We start from the raw sequence: 14,740 nt of genomic DNA, 5'->3' as shown, positions 1-14,740 counted from the left end.
GCGCCCCACCTCTGGTAACAAAATCTGTATTAATTACCTATCACAGTGTAACAATTACCCGAAAATTTAGCAGCTTAAAATGACAAACATTGGTTATCTCACAGTTACTTAACTCAGGAATTTGGAAATGACTTAGATGAGTGGTTTTGGTTCAGGGTTTCTCATGAAATTGCAGTCAAGATGTCAGCCAGGGCTGCAGTCATCTGAAGGTCTGGCTGAGGCTGGAGGATCTGCTTTCAAGGTGGCTCACTCACATGGCTATTGGCCAAAAATCTCATTTCTTTGATGACTGTTGTGGCAGAAGGAAGGCCTCAGTTCCTCACCTCGTGGGTCTCTCCATGGGATTGCTTGAGTGTCCTCTTGACATGGCGGCTGGCTTCCTTCAGAGCTAGTGATCTGAGAGAGAGCAAAAAGGAAGCGACATGCACTTTATGACCTCATCTAGGAAGTGAAACACCAACACTTCTACTTCATTCTATTTGTTTGAAGGAGTCACTGAGTCCAGCCCTCAGTCCAGGGAGGGAAATAAAGCTCTACCTCTGGAAGAGAGGAGTATCAAAGAATTTGTGAACATATTTTAAAACCACAACAAGTTCTCTCAGAGCATTTGATCTAAAGAGAATTAAGTGGAAAAGGAGTTCTTAGTAGCTTTGATGATATGGTAAGAAAGGAATTCATCTAGACTCAGTCTGAGGCTACTGAACCAAAGAGCAGTCATGACACAGAAGTATTTTGACTCTGAAATTTATGAGGAAGTTGGGAAAAGTAAGGGTCAAGTCAGTTTGTTGCAACCTGTGCATGTGTTTCTCCCTCTTAACTTAAAGTTACATTTGAATTTGCATATCCACATCTCAATATTAACAATATAGTATATATACATAAGGATAACATGGATACATCTATTTTCATACTATTTGACTACTGTAATTCTAGAAAATATTCCACCCTTGATATTAGAGCTTCTCTCAAGCTTCACATTCATTCCCTTCATCCAACATGTCCATCCCCTCTACCTCTGAGCTCAAGAGGAAACACCTATGGGTGTGATGTGAGGGAAGAGCCTCTCCCCCTAGATTAGTCCCCAAGCCCCAACGTCAACCACCAGACCAGGGGGCTGAGATCCTCTTCTATCTCTCCTTTGAATTAAGACTTTTGTCAATAATTACCCATTTACACCTCACCTTTCTAAAAGGAAGATGCGATTATGTCCCTCTTCTGCTTAGAACTGGAGATTTAAATGGTCCCACAATGCTTATAAGAGAGCCTCTGTGCATAGAACTATATCCAATCTCCTGGGATAAACCATAATGGAAAAGAATATTTAAAAAAAGCATGTCTCTATGTGTGTAACTGAGTCACTCTGCTGGACAGCAAAGACTGCCACAACATTGTAAATCAACTATGCTTCAATTAAAAAAAAAAAGCCTCTATGAATTCCTGACACTCTATCATAGCTGCACTATTTTGGAGAACAAGCATATAACTTTCAAGGGATCCCCAAAGCAATAAGTTACCACAAAATGTCAAGATCCACCAGCCTCCAGGACAAAGGCCTGTCTCAATAGGGGCAAGAGATTCATCAATTTGGCTCCACCCTTGCTCTCTATTAAGAAAAAAAAATGTTGCCTGCCGTTTCCAGTTCTACAAGGATCAGGCGATCAGCTACTGCAGTTGCCCACTGCCAGTGTGCCCTTAGGGGAATTCAGGATGAAGAAAAACAGGAAACATTCTATGCTTTGGGTACACTGGTCTTTAGATAGTTAAGATGTATATCTAAGAAAAATTTTCAAATGAATTCAGATGCTTGTATTTTCCCAGACACAGAAAAGCACTAAAATCGCTAACTTGAGATACCTGTTTGTTGTAATTAGCAGTAATCTTTTGATGCTTGACTACGTTTTCCCAGCAAAAAGTTTATATATATCCTGGCTCCTCCCTTACCTCTTTGGAGCAGTTCCTCAGAGCTATCTGAAAGGCTGTTTCCTGGGCTATAGTCCTCAGTAAGGTCCTCAGATAAAAATTAATTCACAACTTACATTGTGTGTTTTTCTCTCAGTCCACATCTCCATCCACTCTCCCCTCCATATCTTATGTCACAGCTTTATCTTTCCCTATGCTGTTTGTTCACACTTCCTGGCTTTGTTTCTGCCTTTCTCTCTGCCTAGAATACCCTTTCCCCTTCTCTGCCAGGAAAACTACTCTGCATGCCTTGGAACCCAGCTCAAATGTCATATCCTGGAGGAATGAATGATTTAAGTTCCAATATACTTTGTATGTATATAGCTGTAATTACTTCTTCACTCATCTGATTAACCCTGCACTGACATGATCTCTAAGAATGTTTCATTCAAATTTGTATCTCCAAGGCCTAGCACAGATCATACTAGGGACTACTATTTGTTAGGTGGGTGGATAGGGGTTAGCCTGGACCACTGCCTGACAGAACAGGGACCCTTCTCCCTCTGAGCATTTCTCTGCAGAACCACTACAAACTGAGGACCATCTCTTCTCAGTCTGATGCTTTGCTCTCCAGGCTCTGTAGTGAGCTTTATACTTTTAGATTTCACTGACCAGTAAAATTTCAAAAGTAATTTTGGAGACCAAAATAGGATTGCCAGTTTTTAATTTTTTCAAATTTAAAGACTTTAAAAAAATTATCATCTACTTTTTAAAAAGTCACTATAACACCTCAAAAGTAGGAAGACCATAACCTTAGCCTAGAGAATAGTTCTTTGAATTAAACACATTCAGTCTTTTGAAAAGCCTACCACATCAACCTTATTTTTTCTCATTCCATGATGAAAAATTCATCCCTGTTTTATCAGCTCTAGAATAATGTTTGGAAACCACTGATTTTGACCTTTGCTTCTGAGAGGTGGCTCCTGCAATCTTCTTGACTCAAGAATGAGTTTTAGGCCTCATGACAGGAATAGTCCTGTAGGATCTTCCCATGGCTTTTTCTTTTGTGGGTGTAGAGAGAAGTACCTGGGAACAAGAGACCAACAAATGTATATTGAGCACCTCTATGCTAGTCACTTGGCACATATATGAGGTGCACATCTCAGTTGACAAACTCAAGAATGCAAAAAAAATGCAATTTTACTTCTTTGCTTACCAAATTTATTATCTATCCAAGTATGTTCGACCTAGTGACAGAAATACACCTTAATTCAGGGTCCCCTCCTCCCTTTCTTTCCCTAGGGGTTGCATCTCTGATCCAGGGGACTGATTTAGTGTGTCAACGGGGCTGGATTAAACTCCCCAAGGTCTTAAGCACTGAAAAAATTATGTTGCCTCATATGTAACTGAAAGTTTTTTAAATAATTATTTTATAGTTTATTTTATCCCAACAAGTTCTGGGTTTTTTTTTCTCCTGAAATTGATCACTTCACTGCTTTTTATTCATTCAAAAAATTTACTTACTTCTTGGGTGGATGTTTTGTTTTCCTTGTGCCCTTGGCAAGTTCTTGACCTACCTATGGGGTCATCTGGTCCTGCTCATTGGCCCTCAGCATCCACCTGCTTGTATTGGATTATATTGCAGGTCCACGCAGGTCACCACGGAGTCTTCCTCACGCTGTCCACACAAGACTGCCTCACATCTGAAGGCTCTTTATGACACATGTGGGCCACTCTGGGTGAGAGTTTATCTTTTTAGTGTAAAACTTCCATCCCTATTAAAAGGTAACACTTATTATTATCAGTCATCTTACTTTGTACAGACAAAGGAGCTGAGGGGGTACATGGGTAGATAATAGGCAGGGAACAGGAGGACACTATATCAAGTTATTTTCCATTGGCACACGTTCTTTTGTTTATTTTTTATTTAACATTCCTTTCTGATTCCTGCACTATAGGTCTATGAGAAAACCCATCTGTCTTATTCATTACTATAACCCCAGAACCTAGAACAGTGCCTAACACATAGTAGGCTGTTAGTAAATACTGTTGATCAAATGAACGAGAATGAATGAATAAGGACAACACAAAGAGGTAGAAGGGCATCAGAATGAGGGTCCTGGAAGCGCTGAAAATAAACTTCAATTATTTTACAATTCTGGAAGTTTATGTTAGCTCTTCCTTGGAGAGTTTCCTTCCACTGCAGCAAGAGATGTCTCTTCTACAGCATTCCTTGTGTTGTTTTCTGACTGTTGCCTGTGGACTAGCATTTTCTTTCAGCTGGAAAATAAACTATTTTGGGCAAAAAGGATCATATACAGCTTTGCAGCTCCCCATGAGGTACCGCACTTTAAGAGCTAAAATATGCTAGTTTACTGAATGAATGAATGAATGACTGGAACTTGAGTCCTAATAACCAGAGAATCCCTGAGGAATGGGCTCAGTGTTATAGGGGCTAAATCCAAAGTGGTATCTTCTAGACTAAGTTTTATCCAGCCTCAGCATTCTACATCCACTTCCTGGGGTGCAGTACCTCCTAGTGGAAGTCCAGGGCTGCTGCCTCCTTCCTAGATGCTCCCAAACATGGGCCCTCGGTGTCTCCCTCCCAGAACTCCATCTTCTCCTCCTCAAAAACCTCAATGTCACCCTCATCAATGAGGCCCAGTAGACGATGAGGCCCAGCAGACTCAGGCAGGTCCTTCCTAGTAACCCCAAGTACTCACAAGGTAAATAATGAAGGGCTGCATCAGAGCCAGATAGTTCTCTAGAGCAGACCAGCACCTCAAAATTTAAGGTGCAAATGAATAATCTGGAGAGAATCTTGTTAAAATGAAGGTTCTGATGCAGTAGTTCTGGGTTGTGGACCAAGATTCTGAATCTGAACTAGCTTCCGGGTGACACCAAAGGATGCTGGTCCAGTCTATACTGCACCCTTGTGGTGACTGGCAGCTACAGCAGTAGCAGCTCCCAGATGTACCAAGTCTGACCAGCAAGCCATGGGGTTGATCATTTAAGTAAACACTCTGAAGCTTATGAAGTACATTTCTCCCCTTCAAGGTTTATCCCTTGAAGGTTTGCCTGCCTCTTTCCTGGTGCTGAGACCCTAGAGAAAAGCTCCGACCTCCAGCTGGAAGGGGTACGGGAAAGGACACATTCCCTGAATCAGAAACTGCAAAACGTGGTTTAAATCAAGAGGTCAAGGGCAGGGAGCTGACTGACTGCTCAGAGGGTGTCCCAGAGCAGCAGTCTCTCATCCCAGGCCAGAGTCTCTAACTCTCAGCTATGTCAGCCTGGAAACTCCATTTTGTCAGTACACCCAGAGATAAGCAGACGCAAGGGAAATGAATCATACCAGCCAGACTCTTAAGAGTCTAAACCAAATGCCAACAGTAAGAAGAACAAACGCCAACTAATCAGAAACTTGTTCAGAGCAATACTTTCCCTGCAGGAATGTCTACGTGGGCTGGCAAATCATTACCAAAAGTCTGTTTGGGGGCCTGAAATCAGAGCAAGGGGAATCAAGTGAGCGACCTGAAAAGAGGATATTATGACATTTTGATAGCTGGATGCACCCATCTCCATGGATAATTGCATACCTGCCAAGCAGAAGTTAGGAGAGCACCTTCCCCTTCTGTTACTCTTCCTGCAACTGGGAACTTTCTGTTCAGATTTCTTTAGTGCATTCCTGCCCTCAAATACACTTCAGTTGCCTTGTACGGATGTGGATGGCTAGAGTGGGTTACCTCCATTGATGTATGTTTGTAGTTTTTAATTTCTTGGTTGACTGTTTTTACTCAAAATACTCTTAGGAAGTGATTGCCCCAGAATTTCTCCCCAGATTCTGAGAGCAGCTCATTGCCCAGCACTGAAGCACCAGGAGAGGAATGGGGGTTGGAGGGAGGGCCATCAGAGAAAAAGCTGGATCCTTTCCTTGCTTCCCACCCTGACATCTTATTCTAGGCTACAGATTTTAAAAAACTTCAGTACGGTTATTTGGTAAGCAGTCAGAGGAACAGAAGTTGTCACATTTCTGTTGGCTCGTTTTATTTTTGCTGGTGATGTTGATTTTCTATACATATAACACTTAAATCAGTGTCCAAAGTCTGGCAAGTTCTCAGGTTCAGCTTCCTTCATTCTATTCTCTCATAGTCTGAGCTGTCCTGTTGGGTGGCTTTAAAGTCATCAAACTTATGGAAGTGGGAGTGGGGAGCCCTGGAAAATTACAGCCCTCCACAGTTTCTTGCTTTTACAGGCTGTTCAGTAAGCCTTTGTTGAGAGACTGTCAGTAAACGGAGCACAACCCCACTGCAATGTCCATCTCTCCCAGGAATGCTTCCTGACTTGCTGTGCCACCCCCAGGTTCCCTGGGAGAAGCTGGAGAGGCTCATTGCTCACTGAGTCCTAACTCATTCCCTCCTTGACAGTGATACAGCCGCTGCCAGCCACCTGGGAGCCAAATCCAAAACATATTGCCATTTTTGCCTAATGCCTAAATGACAGACCTAAATTTGTTGAGTCTAGATTTTTAAAGTGCTCATAAAACAAAGTAACAAATAAAATTTGCTCTAAACCTGAGGCAGATTAGGAAAAATCCTCAACGAGAATATCCTTCTCACCCAGGAGGCTGTGGAGATGGAGGCCACAAAGTCCTCTTTCGCACCGTCATAGTGGCTACGGGAACCAGCACCTCCAGAGCAGTCAGAGTTTTCACTCGTCACACTGTATTGTCTACTCTGCACTCTTCTAACGCTTAATAAATGTTTGCACAGTATTCCTATAATCCCTGCACTCCAAGGTATTGAAGTTTTAGCGAGTGTGAGGGCTTTTTAGAAAACCCAGTAGATGACTTCACCATTGACAGGGGCCAAATGAGGAAAGATAGTGAGTACAACACGGAATAACCTCCCCCAAATTAAACAATCATATAGGAAGGAAGATGACGATTGGCTGATTCACTGAAGACCCCGCGTTCACCCTTTGCCGCGTTATAATTTCGGCCCTGACCTAACGTCAAGCAGCAGCTGGGGCCTAATCGCAGAAGAATGTGGCTTCCGGAATCTAAAAAGGCGGCCCTGCCGTGCCATTGTTCCCACAATGCCGTGACTCGGATTCGAACCGAGGTTGCTGCGGCCACAACGCAGAGTACTAACCACTATACGATCACGGCGAGCTACTGGGACGCCACGAGGAGCGCATCATTGAGTGTCGTCCTCGTCTAGGTGGCTGCCGCTCTCGCCTTCCCAAGCCGCTCACTGTCGACCAGGCCCCTCTGGCCCTTGCACCCAGCCCGAAGTGGAGTAGGGGCGCCGTGGACGCCTGGCCGAAGTCTCTGCTGGTCGTCCGCACGGCCCGTGAAAGAGAGGACATGAAAGTCCTCTGCAAACTAAAGGACTCCTAGGAGGCCAGGCCTACGTCCGGGACGCTCACGCAGCCTGTACGAATGTGAGGCCCGGGGGTCGCCCGAACGGCGGCGCTGGGGCCGTATCACACCCACCGTGCCCTGGCGCTCACGCTATCTGAACGGGCTCTTGCTAGGAATGGGGCCGCCTCTTAAGTCCCACAAGAAAGAAAATCAGTTCGGACTCAGCCGCACAACTTCCTTCAAGATGCGGAGTAAGGGGAACTCGCAGAAAACACACGCCTCGGTAATGAAGCAGTGGGATCTGGCGGCCCGGTGAGTGCTTACGGATATCTAGAAAGCAAGCGAGCAGTGCGCCTGCGTCCCTTCAGGGAGAGGCGAGGTTACAGATGGGCGGGAACCAGCAGTGACATGGCAAAGGGGCGGGGCCTTAAACAGAGAAGAGCTTAGGCGAGAAAAAAAACGCACGGGTCCCCAGTAGCGCGCCGTGATCGTATAGTGGTTAGTACTCTGCGTTGTGGCCGCAGCAACCTCGGTTCGAATCCGAGTCACGGCATTGCGAGAGCAGTGGCACGGCAAGGGGTCGGCTTTTTAACGCTCTCCTCCATTTTTATCTTCAGTTTGTAATAACTTCCTTGAAAATGGATCCCAATCCCCTTGTGACAGTTGGAAACAATGTTTACGCCAGGTCTCGCTAAATTGGACTTAGAAAGCATATAGGCTTCCGCTTACCCTGGCCTACGCACGTTATCCTGCCCAGCCCAGACAAAGCACAGAACACTCACAAGGCCAAGAAGTGTTATAATTGACATATGTACCAATGTCCATGGCAACACTAAAAACGGGCTCCCAATAATAGGAAGAGAACGCTTCTTAGAGGAGGTGACCTTTGAAGTAGCTCTTAAAGGCAGAAAGGGAATTTGTCAAACAGCCAGGATTGTCAAGCAACCAGGATTATCTCGTGTGCTAAGGGCTCCAAAAGAAACAATCATAATTCCTCTTTGTAAGTCTTCTCTCTTCCCCACCCCCACTACGCCCACAGGCCCTGGTCTGACAGGTAGCAGGCGCCTCTCAAGGACTTGTTGAGTGAATGAAAGCAAGTAACTAGGGAATGGGAAACGACACTGAGGGAAGGCCACAGGATGAGCTGGAAAAGGGGGACAAATTTTCCGCAGTCTCGGGGGTGGGGATGAGAGGCGGAGGAGTGAGAGGATTCTATTCGTGTTTAGCAAGATCCCTCTGGCGGCTCTGAAGGGGGGCAGTGATTAGAGCAGACAACACTGAAGAGACCGGTGGTCTCTCTGCATTCACTTGTTAGAACCAGGGGTATGTTCTCATTTTAGCAAAAAGCCACTGCCTACTGTGGACTCGGCCTGGTTCTAGGCGCCATGGAGACGAGAGCACTGATGTACAAGAAGAAAAATCAGACCCAGTCCCTGCTGCGCCCAGGGACGCAACAGAGGAGGGCACCGGGTCCGGCGGGAGCCCTGCGGAGGGACGAGTCAGGGCCGTCGCGGGAATAAGAGAAACAAGGAAGCGGGTGCTGGAGGCGGGGAGAATGGCAGGGTGTGTTCACTGAGTCCCTTCTAAGTGGACAGCCCAGTTCTGCGGGCATCTACATTACCGTGGAGAGAAGCCCTGAGGAGCGCACCCCGGCAGGTTTGGGGTCGCTGGAAGGGTCTCCGGGACAGAGGAGATGGGCGTCCTCCAAGGAATGAGAGTTACACAGCTCGTGAACACTCAGCTCCGGCCAGTCCCGTCTCTGGATGCCCAAGTGGTACCCCCTAAACTCTTACATGGAACCCACCGTTTCCCACTGCATCCTCCCCACCTCCCGTGGCTAATGGGCCAAAACAGGAGAGAACCAGACCAACTGACAAGAGAGCAATGCGCCTGCGCATTCTCAGACCCGGCCTTAGGCCGGAACCCGCCCCATAGGTGGACCTTTTGGTGACGTGCAGAATGGGAAGGCCTTTAACTGTTGAAGAAGACAATCAGAAAGGGCCGCTGACAGGTCCCCGGTAGCTCGCCGTGATCGTATAGTGGTTAGTACTCTGCGTTGTGGCCGCAGCAACCTCGGTTCGAATCCGAGTCACGGCATTGTGGGAACAATGGCACGGCAAGGGGCTTGTCTTTTCTAATTCCTTTTTTTTCCCCCCAGCCCATAACACTTTGTATAAATCGTGACTCATTTTTTAAAAATGAAACGCTGCATCTCTCTCCTCTGAAAACTGAAACACCTCTATGATCACCACCTTCAGTAATTCTCATTTAATTATCTGAATACAGCTTTAGATCAAACAGTTGTAACCCCTTACCTCCTGAAAATAAATGGAAAATCAGTGTCTAAATCATTCTCCTACACCAACAAAACAGCGCCCCTGTGGCCTTGCGATTTTTTTCCTTTTCATACATTTATTTTAAAAAATGGTGTATTCATTATCAAAGAGAATACATATGCACAAGCCAGTGAAAAGTGTCTCCCTCTCATTGTTCACCCTATCTACCAATTATTGCCAGTTTCCAATATATTTTTCTGTGGCAGTCTTTGTATAAATAAATATTTATATATGTATATATGTATGCAAATATATTCCCCCCTTGCTTCTTGCATAACACAGGTGACCTCTTCCCTTCCTCCTCCTCACCCTCAGAAGTCAGGCCTGAAGTGTTAGATTTGCATTGGTAGACAATCTCCCTTTACAGGAAAGAGTATACATACCCAGGGGAATCTCCACCTGATCCAGTCCTTTTTCTCCCCAGGCACTGGCTCGCAGCTAGGGAGGGTGGGACACTATTTGGGGTGATAAGATAAGGGAAAGGAATTCCTTACTGTGCTTGTAAAAAACTTTTGGGAGCCTGGGCTCTGCTGGGAATCAGCCCTATTTTTATTTCAGGTTGGAAAGTCAGGGAAGCCTCCTGGGTTTGGAGTTGGGAAGAGGGACTAGACTTGATAGTTCATTTGGAGACCCTCCACTTCCATCTCTTATCTTATTGTCAGGATCCAACTTAAATCACAAACCACTAAAGTTAGAAAATTCAAGTTCATTGAAGGCAGAACTGAATCCTACTATACTTGTGTTCCAAGAATACAGCCTCTCCATAAATATTTGAAAAGAGATTGCTTGAGTCCATAAATGAGAGAAGTGGCCCCGTTTTCTTTATGGTTGCATCTTAAGTTGTACTCTTGCAACACGGAACCATGTTTTTTTTGTTTTGTTTTTTTATAAATTTATTTATTTATTTTTGGCTGCGTTGGGTCTTCGTTGCTGCGCGTGGGCTTTCTCTAGTTGCGGCGAGCGGGGGCTACTCTTCGTTGCGGTGCGCAGGCTTTCCATTGCAGTGGCTTCCCTTGTTGCGGAGCACGGGCTCTAGGCGTGAGGGCTTCAGTACTTGTGGCTCACAGGCTTAGTTGCTCCGTGGCATGTGGGATCTTCCCGGACCAGGGCTCGAACCCGTGTTCCCTGCATTGGCAGGCGGATTCTTAACCACTGCGCCATCAGGGAAGTCCCCTATGTTATTTTTAATTTTTTTAAAATATATATTTTTAATTAATTTATTTGGCTGCATCAGGTCTCAGTCGCGGCACGCGGGCTCTAGAGCGCGGGTTCAGTTGCCCCACAGCATGTGGGATCCCAGCATCCCGACCAGGGCTCGAACCCTCATCCCCTGCACTGGAAGGTGGACTCTCAACCACCGGACCACCGGGGAAGTCCCCCCCCCCCCGCCCCATGTTATTTTATATCAGACAAATAGAAAACACGGCCCAAATGAAGCTCCATTTACATGCAGAATCTCTAAGAACAGAGTGCATATGTGAGTATACTGGGATATGTTTGTCCTCTCAAGGTTGTGGACAGAGATGGACCCAAGGCAAGGCTGGAGAGCAAAGCCAAGGGCCAGACTTAGAAGACAAAACCAGAAGGAATGGGAGCTCAGGATGGGACTGGGCATTCAAAGTCAAGCAAATAGAAGGGAGGGACACCCCACTTAGTACCCAGTAAGAAAAGTGAGCTCTAAGGTCTAGGTGTTGGAACATGCGAAAATTTAGGAGGTTAAGGGAGGAAGAGAGGATTTGCCTTAAGAGAAAGGAGAACAGTGTCATTTTAAGGAAAGGAAAGTTTGGGAGAAGACATTTGCAAGCACAGAGGAGGTCAGCAGACTCAGGTGCTGCAAAGGAGAAAGAGGAATGAGACAAAATAACTGGGCTTAACATTTAGAAGTCGTTGTCGACTTTTAAAACTTTCTATGAGAGCAGATGGATAACGTGTATCAAGAGTAAGAAAAAAATGTACACTCTTTGCCCCAACAACTCCACTTTTGGGAATCTTGTCAAAGGAAATAATCCTAAACTTGGAAAAGTTATCCACATAAAGATGTTTGTTACAGTTATTTAGAAGGGAGGAGAATGGAAATAGCCTAAATGCTCAACAAATAAAGTGATGAGCTAAACTGAGGTATGCTCATTTGATGAGATATTAAATTGCCATTTTTAAAGTACAAAGTCAATTTTAAAGCACTATTTCCAACTAAAAGGAGTAAGACTCCCTTTAAAAAATGACTGGTTACATTTTGCAGCAGGGTAAGTACAAGTTGAGTCTGGAACATCTCGTGTGAGAATGCAAGTAAGTGTTTAAAGATTGGCGAGACCAAGTCAAAAGAATGCAGAAGCCTCTTGAAAGGGCTCCTGCTGGCCCAATTTGGGACAGTTTTGAGCATCAAACAGAATGATGATGGTAATGGATTATATCACATTGAATTTTTTTTAAAAAAAAGAGTTTTTGAGACCATGGGGATGGGGGGAGGGGGAAGGAGGAGGAAGAGGAGAAACTCTTCTTTACAGAAATGAATGCCAGATAACAAATGCAGGGACTTCCCTGGTGATGCAGTGGTTAAGAATCCGCCTGCCAATGTAGGGGATGTGGGTTCGAGCCCTGGTCTGGGAAGATCCCACATGCCGCGGAGCAACTAAGCCCGTGCACCACAACTACTGAGCCCGTGCTCTAGAGCCCACGAGCCACAACTACTGAGCTGGTGTGCCACAACTACTGAAGGCTGTGCGCCTAGAGCCCATGCTCCACAACAAGAGATGCCACCGCGAAGCCACCACAATGAGAAGCCTGTGCACCACAAGGAAGAGTAGCCCCCGCTCCCCACAACTAGATAAAGCCCGCGCACAGCAACAAAGACCCAACACAGCCAAAAATAAATAAATAAATAAAAATTTTAAAAAACCCACAAATACAGAATGACAGAGTCATCATTTTGTGATTCCCAGTGTAATAACAAATGTAAGCATAGATCACCAATGGAAGCTAAAACCACTGGATAAAACATGTTGGGAGCTAATAGTCTTAGGTTATCGCACCACAACTTACTTTGTGAAATTGTGAAATGGAGAGATCTGATGGACTCCAACTTAACCAAGTGATCAAGCCTAGCATCACCAATGAAGGACAAATGTGCACTACTGGCTGGCCCGCCAGTGTAACACACTAGAAAGTCCACAACATCCCTCATGTAATGGTCTTTTAAAAACTGTCTAACCTGAATCTAATCATGAGGAAACTATGGAAAAATCCAAAATGTGCGACATTCTACATGACAACTGCCCTGGACATTTCAGAATGATCAATGTCATGAAAAACAAACTAGCAAGAAAAAAATGGGGAACAGTTCAAGATTTAAAGAGATTAAAGAAACAAACAAGTGCAACAGGGGAAGGAACCTTGATAAATCCTGAATCAGGACAAAAAATAAACAAACAAACAAAAACCCCAACTATATATATATGACATGTGGGGGGAAATGGAAAAAAATTAATGTAGACTGCATAATAGACAATACTATTATGGTAATGGTCTAATGGCCCCATGCAAGAATTCCTTATTCTTAGGGAATGGCTGCTGAAGTATTTAGAGCTGAAGTATCATGATACCTGAAACTTGCATCAAATGGTTAAGGGGAAAAAAGTGTGGGGGGATAGAACAAATGTGGCAAAATGTTAAAAAGTAGTGAATCTAGGTGAAGGCTATACAGATTTCCACTGTACTTTCTTTGAATTTTTCTGTAGGTTTGAAATATTTTGAAAAAAAATTGGAAGAAAATAAAGCTTACATAATAAAAATGGGGAAAATATGCAATGTTAAGTGGAAAAAATAAGGACATAAAATTGTGTATACCACAATTATAGCTATATAAAAATACGAACAAGAGGAATGATCTTTATTCATTTCAACATTTGTTAAGCTCCTGCCACATGACAGGCTCTGCACTAAGTGATGGGAACACCCCCGGCTCCCTTTCAGAATCCTGAGTCTGTGGTACAATGCTTAACTGCAAGACTTTGGATATGGCAAACTCCACCCAGGTCTTAGAGGAGGCTTGCCGAGAGGGCCTCACCTCTGTATCCTTGGTTCCTAGCAAGCTTCCTGGCCCCATGAGGTGCTCAACAATGCCTGATTCCAGGAGCACACACTCTGGTGGGGGAGGAAAGTGCATTAACAGATAGTTTAAAACAAGAGTAAGTTCATGGTGCACATAAGGTACTAACAGCTTTTTAATTATCATTTAAACTCTACCCTTATGATATCCTCCCCACTCTTCATGTGACTTTACTTCCTACCCTTCCTCACTATGAACCCACCCCTTCTTTATGGTAGGCTGGTTCCCACCTCAATCCCTTCACTCAACTCATGCTGACCTCCTGGCTTGGAATGATCTTTCACGCCTTTGTTTCATCTGTCCAAATCCTACCCAGCTCAGGTCTACCCCCTCCATGAAGCCTAACTATCTTTTGTGTAGACTTGATTGATTCCATTCCTCTGAGCTGTCAGCAGCTTAACTCCATATTTCTTAAACATATGTGGCTTCATTTGACATCTACCATGGTAAGCACTTTACAGTTTTTAAATCCTGTTCCATCATTTCCATCATTTCATATCTATCATTTCCCCTAATTCTCACACAACAGTCATCATGCCCTTTGCAGATATAAGGCAAGTGAAAATCAGTGGCACTGAGTATCTTGCCACTGATCCTCAGAGATCTGGCTACAGCCCATAATTATTGTTGTCAGACACCTGGTGATTGAGGAGACCCTCCAATATGCATCAACTGGACAATTCTAGAATTATTATCTCTATGTCCAGCTTTGATTTGTTAGTCAATTTTTTAAGCTGCACATTTTTACGATGTGCACGTTATTTTCTCTATTATACCTCATGAAACCAGACACAATATCAGATATTTCAGTATCTCCTACAGTCCTGCTACTCAAAGTGTGGTGGGAGGGCCAGCTGCATCTGTATCACCTGGGAGCCTATTGGAACTACACCGGGACCCCATCCCAGCTAGACCTACAGAATCAGAAACTTCAATTTAACAAATTCCCCAGGAGATTCGTGTGCATATCGCAGTTTGGAAAGCACTGTCCTGTAACACCAAAGAATATGCACAAAGCAGAAACTCAACAAATATTTT

The sequence above is a fragment of the Stenella coeruleoalba genome (genome assembly GCF_951394435.1).
Source record: "Stenella coeruleoalba genome assembly, chromosome: 2".
In the NCBI taxonomy this organism is placed as follows: Eukaryota; Metazoa; Chordata; class Mammalia; order Artiodactyla; family Delphinidae; genus Stenella; species Stenella coeruleoalba.
The sequence above is the reverse complement of the archived record's forward strand: the minus strand, read 5'-3'. Positions refer to the sequence as shown.